This window comes from Oryctolagus cuniculus, chromosome 12 (assembly GCF_964237555.1).
Source record: "Oryctolagus cuniculus chromosome 12, mOryCun1.1, whole genome shotgun sequence".
NCBI lineage: Eukaryota > Metazoa > Chordata > Mammalia > Lagomorpha > Leporidae > Oryctolagus > Oryctolagus cuniculus.
Genome location: NC_091443.1, coordinates 31,823,992 through 31,841,343, shown reverse-complemented (window position 1 = coordinate 31,841,343; position 17,352 = coordinate 31,823,992). Strand labels below are relative to the sequence as shown.

At 36.5% G+C, this 17,352-nt stretch overlaps 1 long non-coding RNA gene across 2 annotated transcripts in view; it reads right to left on the bottom strand.

Annotated features, from left to right (window-relative positions):
- Window positions 1-10,274, bottom strand: part of LOC127483821 (uncharacterized) — a 136,735-nt gene extending 126,461 nt beyond the window's left edge. For both annotated transcript variants that reach the window (XR_011380731.1, XR_011380732.1), the window contains exon 1: window positions 10,139-10,274. This is a non-coding gene — a long non-coding RNA (uncharacterized lncRNA). The remainder of the gene's footprint in view (window positions 1-10,138) is intronic.
- Between the last annotated feature and the right edge of the window lie 7,078 nt (window positions 10,275-17,352).

Here is a 17,352-nt window from a genome sequence, read left to right as displayed (position 1 = left end):
TTAGGAGACAGGAGGTGATGGCTCAAGCACTTGTATCTCTGCCACCCACATAGGGGTTCAGGTCCAGCCTGGCAGTGAACCAGTGAATAGAAAATCAATTCTCTCTCTCTCTTTCTCTCTGTATGTGTGCGTGTGTGTGCATGTGTGTCATTCTGACTTTCAAATAAATATGAATAGACATTTGTCAAAAGGACACTTAAATATGGCCATGAGGTATGCATAAAAGTGCTCAATATCATCATATCACCAAGTAAAAGAAATCAAACACACGCAATACTTTCACAAACTTATTAGGATAGCTATTGTCAAAAAAATGAGGGGCAGGCACTGTGGAGCAGCAGGTCAATGCCCTAGCCTGAAGCACCGGCATCCATATGGGTGCCAGTTCAAGACCTGGCTGCTCTACTTCTGATCCAGCTCTCTGCTATGGCCTGGGAAAGCAGCAGAAGATGGCCCAAGTCCTTGGGCCCCTGTACCCACATGGGAAACCCAGAAGAAGCTCCTGTCTCCTGGCTTCTGACCGGCGCAGCTCCGGCCGTTGCGGCCAATTGGGAGTGAACTATCGGATGGAAGACCTCTCTATCTCTCTCTGCCTCTCCTCTCTCTGTAACTCTGACTTTCAAATAAATAAAATCTTTTTTTTAAAAAGATGAAAGACTACAAGGTTAATGAGAATGTGAATACTTGTACACTGTTTTTAAGAATGTAAATCGGTACAGTCACTGTGGAAAACAGCATAAATCTTCCTTAAGGAAGACTAGAAATATACCTACTATGTGATCCAGCAGTACCATTTCAGATTATGTATCCAAAGGAAGAGAAATCACAATATCTAAATGAGACTTCCATGTTCATGCCAGCATTATATACAATAGTCAAGACATAGAAGCAACCTAACGTCTACAGATGAATGAATGGAAAATGAAAAACGCAATGTATAAATGCAATGGAGTATGAGTCCGTCTTAATAAAGAAAGAATCTTGCTACTTAATAAAGAAAAAATCTGTAACAACATGGATGAAGCTGGAGGACATTGGGCTAAATAAAATATGCAAGGCATAGAAGGACAAATACTCTGTGGCACCACAGATATAATGAATCTAAAATAGTCAGACTCATAGAAGCAGTCTGCAATGGTGGTTGCCAGGGTCTGAAGGGAGGGTAAGACAGGGAGGTATTAGTCAAAGCTCCAGCTACACAACATAAGCAAGTCCTTGAGTTCTACTGAAGAACATTGTGTCCACAGTTAACAATATATTTTCATGTATTTTAATATTTGCTAAAAAGGTAGAGAGTTTATATTATTTGTCATGAGCTGATAACAATTTTAATATCATTAATAATCTAATTCTAATTACTTTAAATCTAATTAAATCAAATAATAATCTAATTAATTATTTGATAATTTGAATTTAATTTTGATAGGATTGAGGATGAATCTTATTAATAATGATTTGATCATGAGTTGATAATAATAATGATAGTAAACAAAAGTATAGGAGTAAACCTTTTAAAGGTGATATATAATAGTAGTGCTTTAGAGTTGTATACTTATCATCAAAGCTTATTATGTAAAATATATAAAAAGAGTGGAAGGGAGCAGATAAGAAAAAGAAGAAAGACTTAAAATCTGAGATGAGATCTGCAAGACACTACCCAGAAAGTGAAAATCATAGGAATTTAGTTAAGGAAATTATATCCATTTGACAAATTAAAGATTCTTTGCTGAGAGACACATTAGTTACAGGTCTCCAAAATGGATATGTGAATTGGGGGAATATTTTTTAGAAATTCAAGTTGGAGAGTTTGAGGACATATGGGGAAAGTTCAATTTAGTTGTAATACATTGCAGAATATTGCAAAATCTTCCATAAGATAAGGTTTTTCAATTTTTTTTTTTTTTGACAGGCAGAGTTAGACAGTGAGAGAGAGAGAGAGAGAGACAGAGAGAAAGGTCTTCCTTCCATTGGTTCACCCCACAAATGGCCGCTATGGCCGGCGTGCTGTGCCGATCTGAAGCCAGGAGCCAGGTGCTTCCTCCTGGTCTCCCATGCGGGTGCAGGGCCCAAGCACTTGGGCCATCCTCCACTGCCCTCCCCAGGCCACAGCAGAGAGCTGGACTGGAAGAGGAGCAACTGAGACTAGAAGCCGATGTCCATATGGTGTATCGGCACTGCAGGTGGAGGATTAACCAAGTGAGCCACAGCGCTGGCCCCAAGATAAGGTTTTAAAATGTAATATAAGGAAACTTTATCCTAAGTCTTAAACACAGAGGTAGGAAATTTAAACAATTTTCAGACAACATCAACAAGCAGTGATTCTTCACTAAACGTATTAGCTGAGTGATGCCTTCCTAGCAGCATTATAGAAAAATGATGCAAGTCACTGTTAATCAAGCAAGGTTGGAGGAAGGAAAAATTAATGGAGAAAATCTCAGTTAAAGACTATTTCACATTTCTAAACCCCTTTGACATTCAAATGCCCCTTCTGTGAAAAATAACTTAGTAGTATTGTTGTAAGACTTAAATAATTATGTGGAAAGTAAAAGTAGGCCCAGAAAAAACAGGAACTCTTGCCACTATTACACATTCTGTAAACTTTGGGAAGTTCTATAAGATGGAAACATGGTTTCTTTAATAGATCTGGAATGATAGTTTTATCTGAGGATTTTTAACGGTCAAAATAAATAATCTTTGTTAAGAGGGCTTGCAAGCAATCTAATTCTAAACAAATATAATGATAGTATATATAATTTCTAATCTTCCAAAAACAAGAACAAAAGTGCTACTATAGGAAAAAATATTTGCATTAGATTCTAATAGTATAGAAAGAAGAAGAGTTTGTTGTGGGGATATGGAGAATGAAATTTTGTGTTTTATTAATATTAAAATGTTCATCAGACAACCATGAAAATACTTGAGGGCCAGTAGAGATGAGGAGAGAAATACAAATTCAGGAATCATCCACCAGAGTGTCATTTGAAGCTTTAGAAATGGCTAGTCTGAGGACAAACTACACAGACATGGTAAAATATTAGAAGCAAAATTTTAAAGGTTTTCTGTATTTGGTGATGAAATTATAAAGACATGCTAGAGAGATCTTCAAGGAGATGAAGGGATTGCTAAAGTTACAAAATTCTTTCTCTTTAGCTAAGACAAGTATGTACATGTAAATTATCTCTATTCACTCACTGCTCACAATACCTCAGAGATACAGCTAACAAAAGGTTCATCACCAAGTTTGGGAAATAAACATGCAAATAATTATGCATTCTGATTTATGCAATATTGGAGAGCTGTATGTTTATTTATACGGTGGCCTAAGGAAAAGCAAATGCCTAATCTAAGAATGTCTGGAAAAGTACTCAAGATCGCAGGAAACAAAATGCAGATCCATGTTATGTTGCTTTTGTAGCTGATCAATAAGGAGGGAACTTGATAGGAAGGAGTCTGTAGATGTGGACAGAATCATATATGCTGAGGCCAGGTAAAGAGAAGCCATGGAGCAAATGGAGCAGTACAAAGTGTGGAAAATCATTGTGATAGCATAAAAAGGCAACAAAAGGGAAAGTTTTCAAACAAGAATGATTAATAGTATACTAGCTGGGGGGGGGGGGGGAAGTTCCAAGATGGTGGAATAGGAAGGGAGCTCACTGATAGTCCAGGAAAAGACAATTTAATAAAAGTGGAGATAGTGTAGTCTCAGGGAAGAGTTAGGGGAAAAAGAGCAGAGGAAACTCTTCTGGAATTAGAGGGACACGGTGGATCTACGTGGAGGTAATGGGCGCCCATGGCTCGAGATCTCAGGTGCCAAGAGTCTCCATGCCAGCACTGGAAGGAGAGGTGAGAGGAAACCACAGTAGCCAGAGACACTGGCAGAAAAGAGGAATGAAGAGCCTAGAGAGAACGAGGCTTGAAGCCCTGTGGGGGAAATTACACCAGCCTAACTAGAGGAGAGAAAAAATAGAAGGGATCTTACTGACACAATTCTCTCTCTATTGGTGTGCAAGCCAATAGAGCAGGCATCATTTTGGACATACGTTAACAGCTGTGCCAGCTCAGCACTGAGCATGCACTCAGCCGAGCAGAAAAGCCTAATTCTGGTGAGGAGTAATAACAGGAGACTAAGACCTAGTTAATGTGTGGAGCTTATGAACCAGGTCTGTGGAATAAAAAAAAAAAAAATGAGGGTGTGTGGGAGAACTCACAGTGTGGTTGAGATGTGAGTAGTCTTGGTAGGAGAAGCCACAAGCTCAGGCAGCCCTGGCTACCCAGTGAGAGACATTGCAGGGGAATCTGAGCTTCCACTGAGGACTGCACAGATCCTTTGTGTGATCCTTGGGCCAGAGCAGATGAATATGGTACCCACTTGGGCTAGCGCTCAGGTACTACTCACCATCAAGGAGAAGAGCTCAGATGAGTGGAATTACTTCCATTCTGATAAAAAAAAAAAAAAAAAAAAAAAAAAAAAAAAAAAAACAGAGAGAGACAGAGAGAGATTTACCACACCAAACCTGGGTGTGTCACTGTTGCACACCCTTTACCCTGAAGAACTGTACAGAGCTCTCTGGAAACACCCACCACATATCTCTAGATATTCACCAAAGGCAGACAGTCCACTTAATCGAGAGTCATAGCATAATGAGAAAAGCCACCACAGTGGAAGAACAAAAAAAAAGAAAAGAAGAAACCAAACAATATCTCCACAATGCCAAACAACAAGTGCAAAAACCGAGGTAACAAGAACAAGGAAGACAACATCATGCTCCCAAAAGAACATGACACTTCAATACAAGATTATGATGATGATGAGATGGGAGAAATGCAAGAAATGGAACTCAAAAAATTTATGATAAGAATATTTAGAAGTAATCAAAAACAAATGCATGAACTACTGATCCATGTAGGACATGACAACATTTCTCTCATGAAAATGAAATCTTAAGGAGGAATCAAAATGAAATGAGGAATTTAATAGAACATGAAATTGAGAAATTGAAGAGAAATCAAAATGAAATGAAAAATTCAATAGAACAACAACAAAAGAAACACAATTGATAGCCTTAAAAACAGAATCACTGAGGCAGAAGAGAAAATATCAGATTAGAAGACAGAGCACAGGAAAGCATACAGCCAAACCAAAGACAAGAAGAGGAAATTAGAAATCTAAAAACAATTGTTGGGAATATACATGATACTATTAAAAAACTCTACTTTCAGGTTATAGGAGTTCCTGAAGGCATGGAGAGAGAGAAAGAATTGGAAGGCCTTTTAAGTGAGATAATAGCAGAAAACTTTCCAGGGTTGGAAAAAGAAAGAGACATCTAAGTACAGGAATAAACATGACCAGAAGAGATCCTTGTCAGGTCACACTGTAATCAAACTCACCACAGCCAAATATAAAGAAAAAATTCTTTTTTTTAACTTTTATTTAATGAATATAAATTTCCAAAGTACAGCTTATGGATTACAATGGCTTCCCCCCCATAACGTCCCTCCCACCCGCAACCCTCCCCTTTCCCCCTCCCTCTCCCCTTCCATTCATATCATGATTCATTTTCGATTCTCTTTATATACAGAAGATCAGTTTAGCATACATTAAGTAAAGATTTCAACAGTTTGCACCCACACAGAAATATAAAGTGAAAAATACTGTTTGAGTACTAGTTATAGCATTAAATCTCAATTTACAGCACACTAAGGACAAAGATCCTACATGAGGAGTAAGTGCACAGTGACTCCTGTTGTTGACTTAACAAATTGACACTCTTGTTTATGGCATCAGTAATCACCCTAGGCTCTTGTCATGAGCTGCCAAGGCTATGGAAGCCCCCTGAGTTCACCGACTCTGATCATATTTAGACAAGGCCATGGTCAAAGTGGAAGTTCTCTCCTCCCTTCAGAGAAAGGTACCTCCTTCTTTGAAGACCTGTTCTTTCCACTGGGATCTCACTCATGGAGATCTTTCATGTAGGGTTTTTTTTTTTTTTCCCCCCCCGGAGTGTCTTGGATTTCCATGCCTGAAATTCTCTCATGGGCTTTTCAGCCGGATCTGCATGCCTTAAGGGCTGATTATGAGGCCAGAGTGCTGTTTAGGACATCTGCCATTCTATGGGTCTGCTGTGTATCTCACTTCCCATGTTGGATCGTTCTCTCCCTTTTTTATTCTATCAGCTAGTATTTGCAGACACTATTCTTGTTTCTGTGATCCCTTTGGCTCTTAGTCCTATCATTATGATCAATTGTGAACAGAAATTGATCACTGGGACTAGTGAGATGGCATTGGTACATGCCACCTTGATGGGATTGAATTGGAATCCCCTGGTATGTTTCTAACTCTACCGTTTGAGGTAAGTCACCTTGAGCATGTCCCAAATTGCACATCTCTTCCCTCTCTTATTCCCACTCTTATATTTAACAGCGATCACTTTTCAGTTAAGTTTCAGCACTTAAGAAGAATTGTGTATTGATTACAGTATTTAACCAAAAGTATTAAGTAGAACAAACAAACAAAAAATACTAAGAGGGATAACATATTAAGCTGCTCATCAACAGTCAGGGAGAGGGCTGATCAAGTCAACGTTTCTCCTAGTGTTCATTTCACTTTAACAGGTTTCCTTTTTGGTGCTCAGTTAATTGTCACCTATCAAGGAGAACAGGTGGTATTTGTCCCTTTGGGATTGGCTTATTTCACTCAGCATAATGTTTTCCAAATTCCTAACAGGGATCACTTTCCAGTTAAAATTTAAACACCTAAGAATAATTGTGTGTTAATTACAGAGTTCAACCAATGGTACTAGAACAAAGAAAAATACTATAATGGATAAAGTATTACATTGTACATCAATCGTCAGGACAAGAGCTGATCAAGTCACTGTTTCTCATAGTGTCCATTTCACTTCAACAAGTTTCCCCTTTGGTGCTCAGTTAGTTGTCGCCAATCAGGGAGAACATATGATATTTGTCCCTTTGGGACTGGCTTAATTCACTCAGCATGATGCTTTCCAAATTCCTCCATCTTGTTGCAAATGACCGGGTTTCATTATTTTTGACTGCTGTATTGTATTCGATAGAGTACATGAAAATATGCAAGAGAGAAACATCAGATTACTCTTAGAGGATCTCCAAGTAGACTCACAGCAGATTTCTCATCAGAAACCCTACAGGTTAGGAAGGAATGGCGAGATATAACCCAGGTACTAAGAGAGAAAAAACTGCCATCCCAAAGTATTATATCCTGCAAAGATTTCATTTGTGAATGAAGGAGAAATAAAGACCTTTCATAGGAAACAGAAATTGAAAGAATTTGTCACCACTCATCCAGCCCTGCAAAATATGCTTAAAGATGTGTTACACACAGAAACACAGAAACACGGCCATCAATACAAAAGAAGGTAAAGGAAGAAAACCTCCTAGTAAAAGATCACAGGAAGTTCAAAGTGTATATTAGAAATATCTTTGGAAAAACTTGCAGGGCAAAGTACTGCTTATCAATAGACAAATTGAATGTAAATGGCCTCAAATCTCCAGTTAAATGACACAGACTGGCTGAATGGATTAAAAAACAAAACCCATCTATTTGCTGCTTACAAGAAACACATCTTCCAACAAAGGTGCATTCAGACTGAAAGTGAAAGATTGGAAAAAGAAATTCCATGCCAACAGAAACCAAAAAAGATATGACATAGCCATCTTAATATCAAACAAAATAAACTTTAACACAAAAACTGTTAAAAGAGACAGAGAGGTACCATATAATGATTAAGGGATCAATTCAACAGGAAGATGTAACTATTATAAACATATATGCACCTGGCCAGTGCCACGGATCACTAGGCTAATCCTCTGCCTGCAGCGACAGCATACCGGGTTCTAATCCCAGTCATGGTGCCAGATTCTGTCCCAATTGCTGCTCTTCCAGGCCAGCTCTCTGCTGTGGCCTGGGAGTGCAGTGGAGGATGACCCAAGTCCTTGGACCCTGCACCCACATGCGAGACCAGGAGAAGCACCTGGCTCCTGGCTTCGGATCAGTGTGGTGATCCGGCTGCAGCCCTCCATCTGGGGAGTGAACCAACGGAAAAGGAAGACCTTTCTCTCTATCTTTCTCTCTCAGTGTCCATTCTACCTTTCAAAAAAAAAAGTATATTCACCTAATTACAGGGCACCGAGTTATTTAAATGGTATGGTAAGGAACTTAGAGGGAGACTTAGACTCTAATACAATAGTTTTCAGGACTTCAATACTCCACTTTAAGCAATGGACAGATAAACCGAAGGAAGATCAACAAGGAATCAGCAGATTTAATCGACATCATGCAGAGTAAAATAAGCAAGTCCCTAAGGAAAAATATCATATGTTCTCCCTGGTCTGTGACAACTGACTGAGCACCTAAATGAAACCTGTTGAAGTGAAATGGACACGATGAGAAACAATGACTTGATCAACCCTTGTCCTGTCTGTTAAGGAACAACTTAATATTTTATTCCTTTTAGTAATATTTTGTTTGTTGAACTCTTTAATTAACACACAATTATTATTAGTCATTTAAATTTAACTGAAAATTGACCCATGTTAAATCTAAGAGAGGAAATAAGAGAATGAGGAGATGTATAGTTTGGCACAGGCTCACTCGGATTTACCCCTAATGGTAGAGCTAGAAACGGTCCAGGGTATTCCAATTTAATCCCATCAAGGTGGCATGTAGCAATGCCATCTTACTAGTCAAAGTGATCAGTTTAAGTTCAAAATTGATCATAAAGATAGGATTAAATTCAAAGGGATCACATAAACAAGACTAGTGTCTGCTAATAATAACTGATAGAATTAAAACGCAGAGAATAATCCAACATGGGAAGCGGGATAAACAGCACAATCATAGAGTGGCAGATGTCCTAAACAGTATTCTGGCCTCAGAATCAGCCTTTAAGGTATTCAGATCTGGCTGAAAAATCCATCAGAGTTTCTAGAGCATGGAAAACCAAGACACTGTGGCAAAAAAAAAAAAAAAAAAAAATGACCTAGATGAATGATTTCTGTGAGTGAGATCCCAGAGGAAAGAACCAGCCACCAAAGAAGGCGGTACCTTTCTCTGAAGGCAGGAGAGAACTTCCACTTTGACTATGGCCTTGTCAAAAGAGATCAGAGTTTTTAAACTCGAGAGGTTTCCATGGCCTTGGTAGCTCATGACAAGAACCTCGGGTGATTACTGACATCATAAATAAGATTGTCAATTGTTAAATCAACAACGGGAGTCACTTTGCACTTACTCCCCATGTAGGATTTCTGTCCTTAATGTGTTCTCCTATGCGAATTAATAGTAAAACTACTACTCAAACAGTACTTTATACTTTGTTTATCTGTGTAGGTGTAACTGTTGAAAACTTTACTTAATATATACTAAGTTGATCTTCTGTATATGAAGATAATTGAAAATGAATCTTGATGAAGAACAGGATCGGAGAAGGAATGGGAGATGGGATGGTTGTGGGTGGGAGGGAGGTTATATGGGGAAAAGCCACTATAATCCAAAAATTGTACTTTTGAAATTAATATTTATTAATAAAAGTTGAAAAAATAAATAAAAAGTATACTAGCTTGAAAATCCATTATTTGTCTTAAATAATAATACATATTATTTAAATAAAATACTAATAAGTGATAGTTAATATAATACTATTTAAGTAATAATACTGATAAATTTTATTTAAAAATAGTTGGTCCATGTCTACTATTGCCATTGATAGCTGCATTTAATCCTCACAACTGCATATCACTATAACCCACATTTAAAAGACGAAAATACTGAGCCATCAAGGTTTTAAATGGATTGTTTAGCATTAAGTATTTAGGGTTAGGTTATACTTAAGCGCAGTTAGGATTCAAAATCAGTTTCACCTGCCTCAAGTCTACATATGCCTTCTCAACTATTATCCCAGGACAGAAGAGCATCTAACAGTGGTAATAAAAGAAATTGCCTATAAAGATTGAATGGGTAGTAAGGCCGGGAACAAAAATTATTTTGTAAATTTAATTTTTTCAAAACTAGGGCTAAAAATATCTGAACGAAAGAAACACTGAGGTTGTAAAACTGAATTGTAAAAAAGCAGAAGTGAGAATAATAAAAAATGAGTAAACTCACCCTTCAATATGTAAAACATGCAGAAGTGTCCATAATGTTTCACCAGCATAGCCAACAGTCCTATAAAATAACTCTAAGAAGATACAGAAAGCTTGGGCTGCCTCCAGCTCTCACCACGTTTCTTAGTTTCTGCTCAACTCTGTAATGGAAGTGAGCATGATTACTATCACTGTTTCTGAAAAAGTGTCCATGGATACTGGCAAGGCTTCCCTGGAGCATCATGCTTCCATGGGGTATTGTGATATCATCAGAACTAGTCTACCTCTTGTACTATGAGAGGTATGCGTCTTCTTTGTTCTGAATCAGTAGTGTTTGGTTTATTTAAATCATATCATTGTCCTATTCTTTCTACAATAAATACATCTGACATAGTATAAATTCTCAACCCCATTTTAAAATTTTTCAAGAAATATTTCTTTAAGTAATTCTTTTATAAGCAATAGACTCAAAGGGTAAATACATACAATTTATTATATGTATATTTTTAAAGAGAAATAATATTTCTTATATTAATGGAGTTTTTCCATCATTATTAGCTAAATAATGAAAACCACAGAAACTACAAGCTTGTCACCTGCACTGATGTCTGCATAATTAAAGAGATGCTGCCAACAACAACACTAACTCTTCAAGGAATGTTTCTAGAGGCTGACAAAAGCATGTCAAAACTGAGAAAGATGGAATGTAACATGTGAGTTGCTTTGGGATATGAGGCTAGGAAGTGTATCTCCCCCATCAAATAAAAAGCTGCTGAAATATTTTCGAGTTAGCAATTAACCTGCTGCTGAAGTTGGCATTGAGTCTCCCCAACATGTTCCTTTCCCCAAGACCCCAAAAACCCTGTCAGTAATGGATGCTCATTTTCTGCTGGGTAAGACACTGTAAGAGTGGATGATTTTACAGTTTACCAGAAGGACTATATCACTTTCCTTTTTGGAAGAAGTCCAGACTTCATCATGAAGGTGTATCACATCGTTATACTGCAGAAAGCAACATATGGTGCAATGTCTCTAAATAGCCAAAAATGGCCTTTCTTAAAAAAAAAAAAAAACTAGTTATGAGATAAACAACACATCTTCTGTATATGCAAAGTTCAGAGCATAAGCTATCTATAAATTATGAAGAAACAAAGCAAAATATATTTTTAACAAATATGCCATACTAAAAATTCAATTTCCAATTTATCATTAGTGGAAGCTATAGTCTTTTCTAATCAGTAAAAAGATAAGAGTTATAATGATATCTGTTGAAGAAGACTGACAAAATTCAGAAATTAAGGAATCAGACTCTACTAAGTCTACAATGCCGGCAACCCATACGCACACTGGTTTGTGTCCTGGCTGCTCCAGTTACAATCCAGTTCCCTGTTAATGCATGGGAAAGTAGTTGAGGATGGCCTATGTGCTTGGGCCGCTGCACACACATGGGAGACCTGGAAGAAGTTCCTGCCTCCTGGCATTGGCCTGGCCCAGCCTTAGCCAATGTGGACATTTGGGGAGTGAACTAGTGGATGGATGACCTCTGTCTGCCTTTCCCTCTCTCTCTCTCTGTAACACTGTCTTTCAGATAAATGAAATAAATCTTTAAAATAAAAGGTTGGGTGCATCTATAATCTGAACTCCATTGGAAAGAAAGGATATTAAACAAAACCAGACCATCCACAAAATTTGCACTAATAGAGATAATGAATGCACCATTAACTAAAACAGTTGTTCACATAACCTTATTATTATGAACTGTGTTAACTTTTCCTGGTGATCACCTACTATTAAAAGCTGATAGTCAGTTACAGATGGCAACTCACATGCTCATAGGACTGATGAATAAAGGACAGGATTCTGCTCTTGCTTTTCCTAATATATACTCATATGTTCCTGTTTCTCATGCTGGAAAAAAAATGATCAATATAGTTCACAAATTCAGGTGATATTTCCAATTAATGGTGTGGCTAATTATAGTAATTTTCCAAAAAACTGAAGCTAAGTTAATAATGTCCTATATCCGTACCATTGGTTCCTTAGATGTGATTTCCTGTAGTATGGCATGGCTATGAATGCTGACACTTCCTCATAGTGCTCCCTCTTCTATTTGGGCTAAATATTTGAGCATTTTTTCTTGTAGTTCTGATGGCATAATCTCTAAATCTGAATGGAAATATTTGGTGAAGTAATCTATACATTATTGGGTTTTTTTTTTTTTTTGGACTTTGCTTCTCATGACTCCTATATCCCATATATTCATAAACTTAACATCACACAAATACCTAAATGAATCATTACAAATAAATAATGAGGACATGAGAATAAAGGGAATGCATTCTTTACATTGGGGGGAAATGCCTAAATATCTGAGTTATCCCCATTAAAGATGAGATTAATATTTCTAGACACTTTTGGCAAGTTCTTCTCTTGGCATATTTAGACACACCTGCAAGACACTCTTGTAAATCTGAAAGCTTATGTCCTGAATCACTTTCTAGAAGTTCCCAGGTCACTGACAAAAGAACAGAAAATTAGAACAACTTTTCAAGTGACTTTTTCCTAGTAGATACAAAATTCCTCCCCCAAATACACAAAAGCACATACATACACACACACATACACACACACACACACAACTCTGTGTGGACCCAGAATTCTAGCCCATGCACAGTATGCATCCAGTACTGAGATTCAGTAGCTTTGTTTTTCTATTTAGAATTTGAAAAACCTTCTAGATAATATAGTATAATAGTATAGGCATTCAAATTCCACTAGAAGTCTACATTTCTTCCATGAAGTCATCTTAATGAATCAGAAAATTCACTAAACAAAAGAAAATTTGCTCTTGTGTACAGTCAGATTAATAACTTTTCTGTATATTATTTTCCAATCATGCAGAGGCCTGCTATCCTATAATACTCATATTTCCTGTTGACATAGCAACAATATACAAACATATATACAAGTTCATGAGCTTAAAAGTGGACTTCAGTTTAATATATAGTTATGCAATTGGCCAAAGATTTAATACTTCTAGTGACTTTTTGTCACTTTTTGTTATAGTGCTATTTGATTGTATTTATGAATGTGACCTTATATCATCCTATCTATAGAAAGTAAGATAAACTGGACTCTAAAACACACACATAATTGCAGGCAATACTGTTTAAAGATTAATAAGTGATCTTACTATGTCACTTCAACTGCCTGCAGCCTAAAAATATCTCTCCCGTGATACATTCCAGGCAGTCCCTGAGGGACCAATAAACCAAGAGCACTTGAGAGATCTGAACTTATCTATCATAGCTTTGATTGTGCTCTTGTGCACTATATGTTTCTTCTTAAAAGCATCTAATTCACTGCTTGTTTATAGCATTCATTACTTAAAGCAAAGGATATTAGCAGAAGTAAATAAAACTTAAAATACTTACTGTAAAATGAATTCATTCCATTTTCCTTTTTTATGCATCAAAAGCTAAAGCGAGGTATCTCTCTCTACAGCTGTGATTTGCATACTTGTTAGTTTTTTATCAGATATAAATGGCATATTTCTAATGATAGTTCACCCCCTGGCATCTGTGATGCTCAGGCATCTCATCTGAAGGCATCCAAACCATCAAAATCACTGAGAGACTGTAGTTTGCAATCTCAGACTACATATACTTCTTGCAGTAGCAATCCCAGAAAAGAAGAAGCCAGTGTAAAGGAGTTAGAACTCTACACATGAGCTACCTGCCTCTTCCTGCACACCAGAGACTTCAGAATCAGAAACATTCCTGCAATGTTTGACCCTCCTTTCCAGCCTCTGATCTCCAGATTTCTTCTTTAGTAGCATTTGCAAACCTTTCTAGGACAGCAAATGGTCTTGGAATCTGTCCTCCTATTTCTTAACATTAGCATGAATAATTCATATTATGCAGTCATAGTATCTTCCAACTGCTCGATAAGCTAAAATTTATGAAGATACTCACTTGAATATATTTCCATTAGCAAGACTTCTATCAGATACACAATGATAAGTACTACAAACATGAGAAAGTATCTTTCCCCACTTGTTTATTTATGCAAAGATGTTGAAAAGTAGAGTCAGGGCTCATTATCTTCAGCTCAAAGAAAAACCTTCTAAAAAGACCAGATGAAAAGAAACAGCTAAAAATTAGAGACAAATCAGACAATGCCAACCGAACACTTTCCCTTGGAGGCTAAATGTTCTAATTTGTCTCTTCTGAGGCGTTAACCAGGTAGCTTGCACAGTACTTCTCTTGTGTGAGTGTATGCTTATCTACATAAGTAAGAGAGAGCATTGTTTTCTTGCAAACCTCAACCAACTGAATTTCTAATGAAGTTATTTATAATTGTTTACATTGTCTTTGATAATAAGTGTATAATGGTGGTGAAATGATTAACTGTTTAATATTCTTCAACATAAATTTGTGGTATCTTGCTTTTTTGGTCTATTTTATGCAAAGCTGTTTTGAGATTTCCAACATTTTTTAGGACAAACAGTAATTTCTATCAGATAATTTTCCTTTTAATGTTTTGATGACAAGAGAACATAAGAGGGAATGTAATTTAAGTAGGTACATGATAAACAACTATTGTTATAGAGAATTCTATTTGCCTTTAGACGTGATTCCTATTTGCAGCAATTATTAATGTCAAACAGTCAAGTTGTTGTTAAATGACTGTATTACCTATCCATCAAAATCTGCTTTGTTATGCATTAAAAAATGCTAGTGAATAGAATAATGCAGAAATGATGATTTTTTCTTAACTAATGTCTTGAAATTGCTTTTGTCACTATTGAGCCATTGGGAAAAAGTCATTCCCTATTCATTTAAATGTCTTGGCCCTAGTATAAGGGATAAAAATAAACTGAGAAAAACTAATTGATAATTTGGTAGAACTAGAATGAACTCTTAGAATTAGCACTTTCATTATTATGGAAGCATTGAAGCTTCTGAAGTGCAAACTGCACTCAGTGTTCTACTAATGAAGATATACAAACTATGCCAAGCAGCAGACATGCTCTTACTTTTCCCATGAGAAGGAAAGACATCCCACCAGATGATAACTCCCTATTGAGTTTTTCAAAGATGAGTAAGACTATCTCTGGACATAGCTTATTCCGGGGAATTGCAGCATCCTTGTAATCTATATTGTGAGATATTATCAGGCAGCTTGCAAAGATTCATTAAATGAATGGTTCGTTTTTCTCTAATATACATGGAAATCACTGACACTTTCTGTTGTTTTTTTTCCCCTCCTGTAAATATCAGACCTTGTGTCAGTTCTCAAGATAAAAGCAAGAGAAATAATGATAAGAACTTAGGTGAAGGACCATCTACTGAGGACATTGGTCATTTAAAACACAGAAGGGCAGGCATTTGGCCTTGCAGTTAAGCTGTCTGTTGGGAAGTCCACATTCCACATTGAGTGGCTGAGTTCAAGTCCTATCTCAGCTCTCAATTCCAGCTTCCTGTCAATGAACACTCTGTGAGGTGTCAGACAATGGCTCAAGTAGTTGAATTCCTTCTACCTACATGGGAGACCTGGAGAGAGTTTTTAGCTCCTGGCTTCAGGCTGGCTCAGCCTGATGAATGGAAGAATTTAGGCAGTGAACCAGAAGAATGGGAGCCTCTTCCTCACCCTCTTCCTCTCTCTCTCACTCTACTCCTTCTTTCCCTCCCTGCTTCCTTCAAGTAAAAAATACTATGCAGTACATATGAATTACCACACAATACATCTCTTGGTTACACTAAAAAAAAAAAAAAAAAAAAAAAAAACTTTGGTTACATTGAGGAATTTTATGTAATGACCATATCCCCTGCTTCCATTTTAATTACAGAAAAGTACATAGTCCAAATTGATCATCAGTCACAAAAACTACATGTGTAGATATGCATTATGTATATTTATTCTCTCTCTAGTACTAATTTAATAATCATTTATTTTTCCTTATTGTGATCTTTTTGTATTTCTTCATTATTTAATCATAGAAAATATTTTCACAAGCTGATTTTTAAAACTTAATTTGTGGTATTAAATCATCTATTCTTAATTGAGAGAATATATCATTTAAGGAGGCATAATTGTAGGATAAAGTAGCTGAAATATTATCAAGTAAAAGAGTAAGTTAATGTACACTGTATTGTGTAATGGGGCAGATAGAATTTAAAAGGGGCATCTGCTAGATAGATAAGAGCAAGAATTTTCTAATTATTCTTCAAGTCCCAAATGTGATGGGTTTCCCACAAAAGCTGTGGAAACTCAACCCTGCACATGTTTAAGCAGTGGCTAAATAACCATCCATCTGGTATGTTGACAAAAGTTCCTGGACTGGAAGAAAGGTTAAATCAGAGGCCCTCAAAAATCTCTTCCACTCTATGATTCCATAATTTAATATGCTGTACTTAATGAGCCATTTGTTATCTCCATGGGGTGAATAACTTATGGCACATGTCTCCATGCTGTCTTCTTGCCAGGTCTGAAACTAAATTAAATTAAATCTGTCATCACCTGACATTAGGAAAGGGAGAAAGATATGTTATAAAGATTCAAAGTCTGTGGTCTTTGAACAGTCACTAAATAGCTTCAGTTTTGCCACAAACAAGGCTTCATAGTCTATCCAAGTCATATCCCATTACTCTACATATGAGAAATTAAAACAAGAGAAACATTTAAGTCATTCAAATTATAAAATGAAAGAAGCTTGATAACATATATTTTAGCATTTTAAATATTAAAAAGAGAAAACTGGCTGAATCCAAGACACATTTTAAAAGTATTTTCTATAATATAAAACACTTTAAAGATGGCTATCAATGGAAGGGCATAAATATTTGTTTTTAGGGGGTTGGAAGTCCATTATGAGAAAGCAAAACCAAATTGAAATGGCATATTTAATACCTACTCATATCTATCATTATATTTGCAGAACATAAAGAAGGTAAACAAATCCTGAAGTTGCTAAATTATTCACTGAGGTGAATCATCTTAAGTGAATGAACTGCCACATTGCATATAAATATTTTAAGTATACAAACAACTTCATAAGTAGATAGAATGATTTACTTCCTCTTATGTTTGGTGGTATCAGAAAGGTGTTATGTATGATTTTGGCATTTCTGTTAGGGATAATTTGAAAAAGTAAACATTTTTAGTCACTTAACTATAGGTTAAAATAGAGTAAACTATGTGATTTCTATGTATTTAAGCCATTAAAATCCCAAG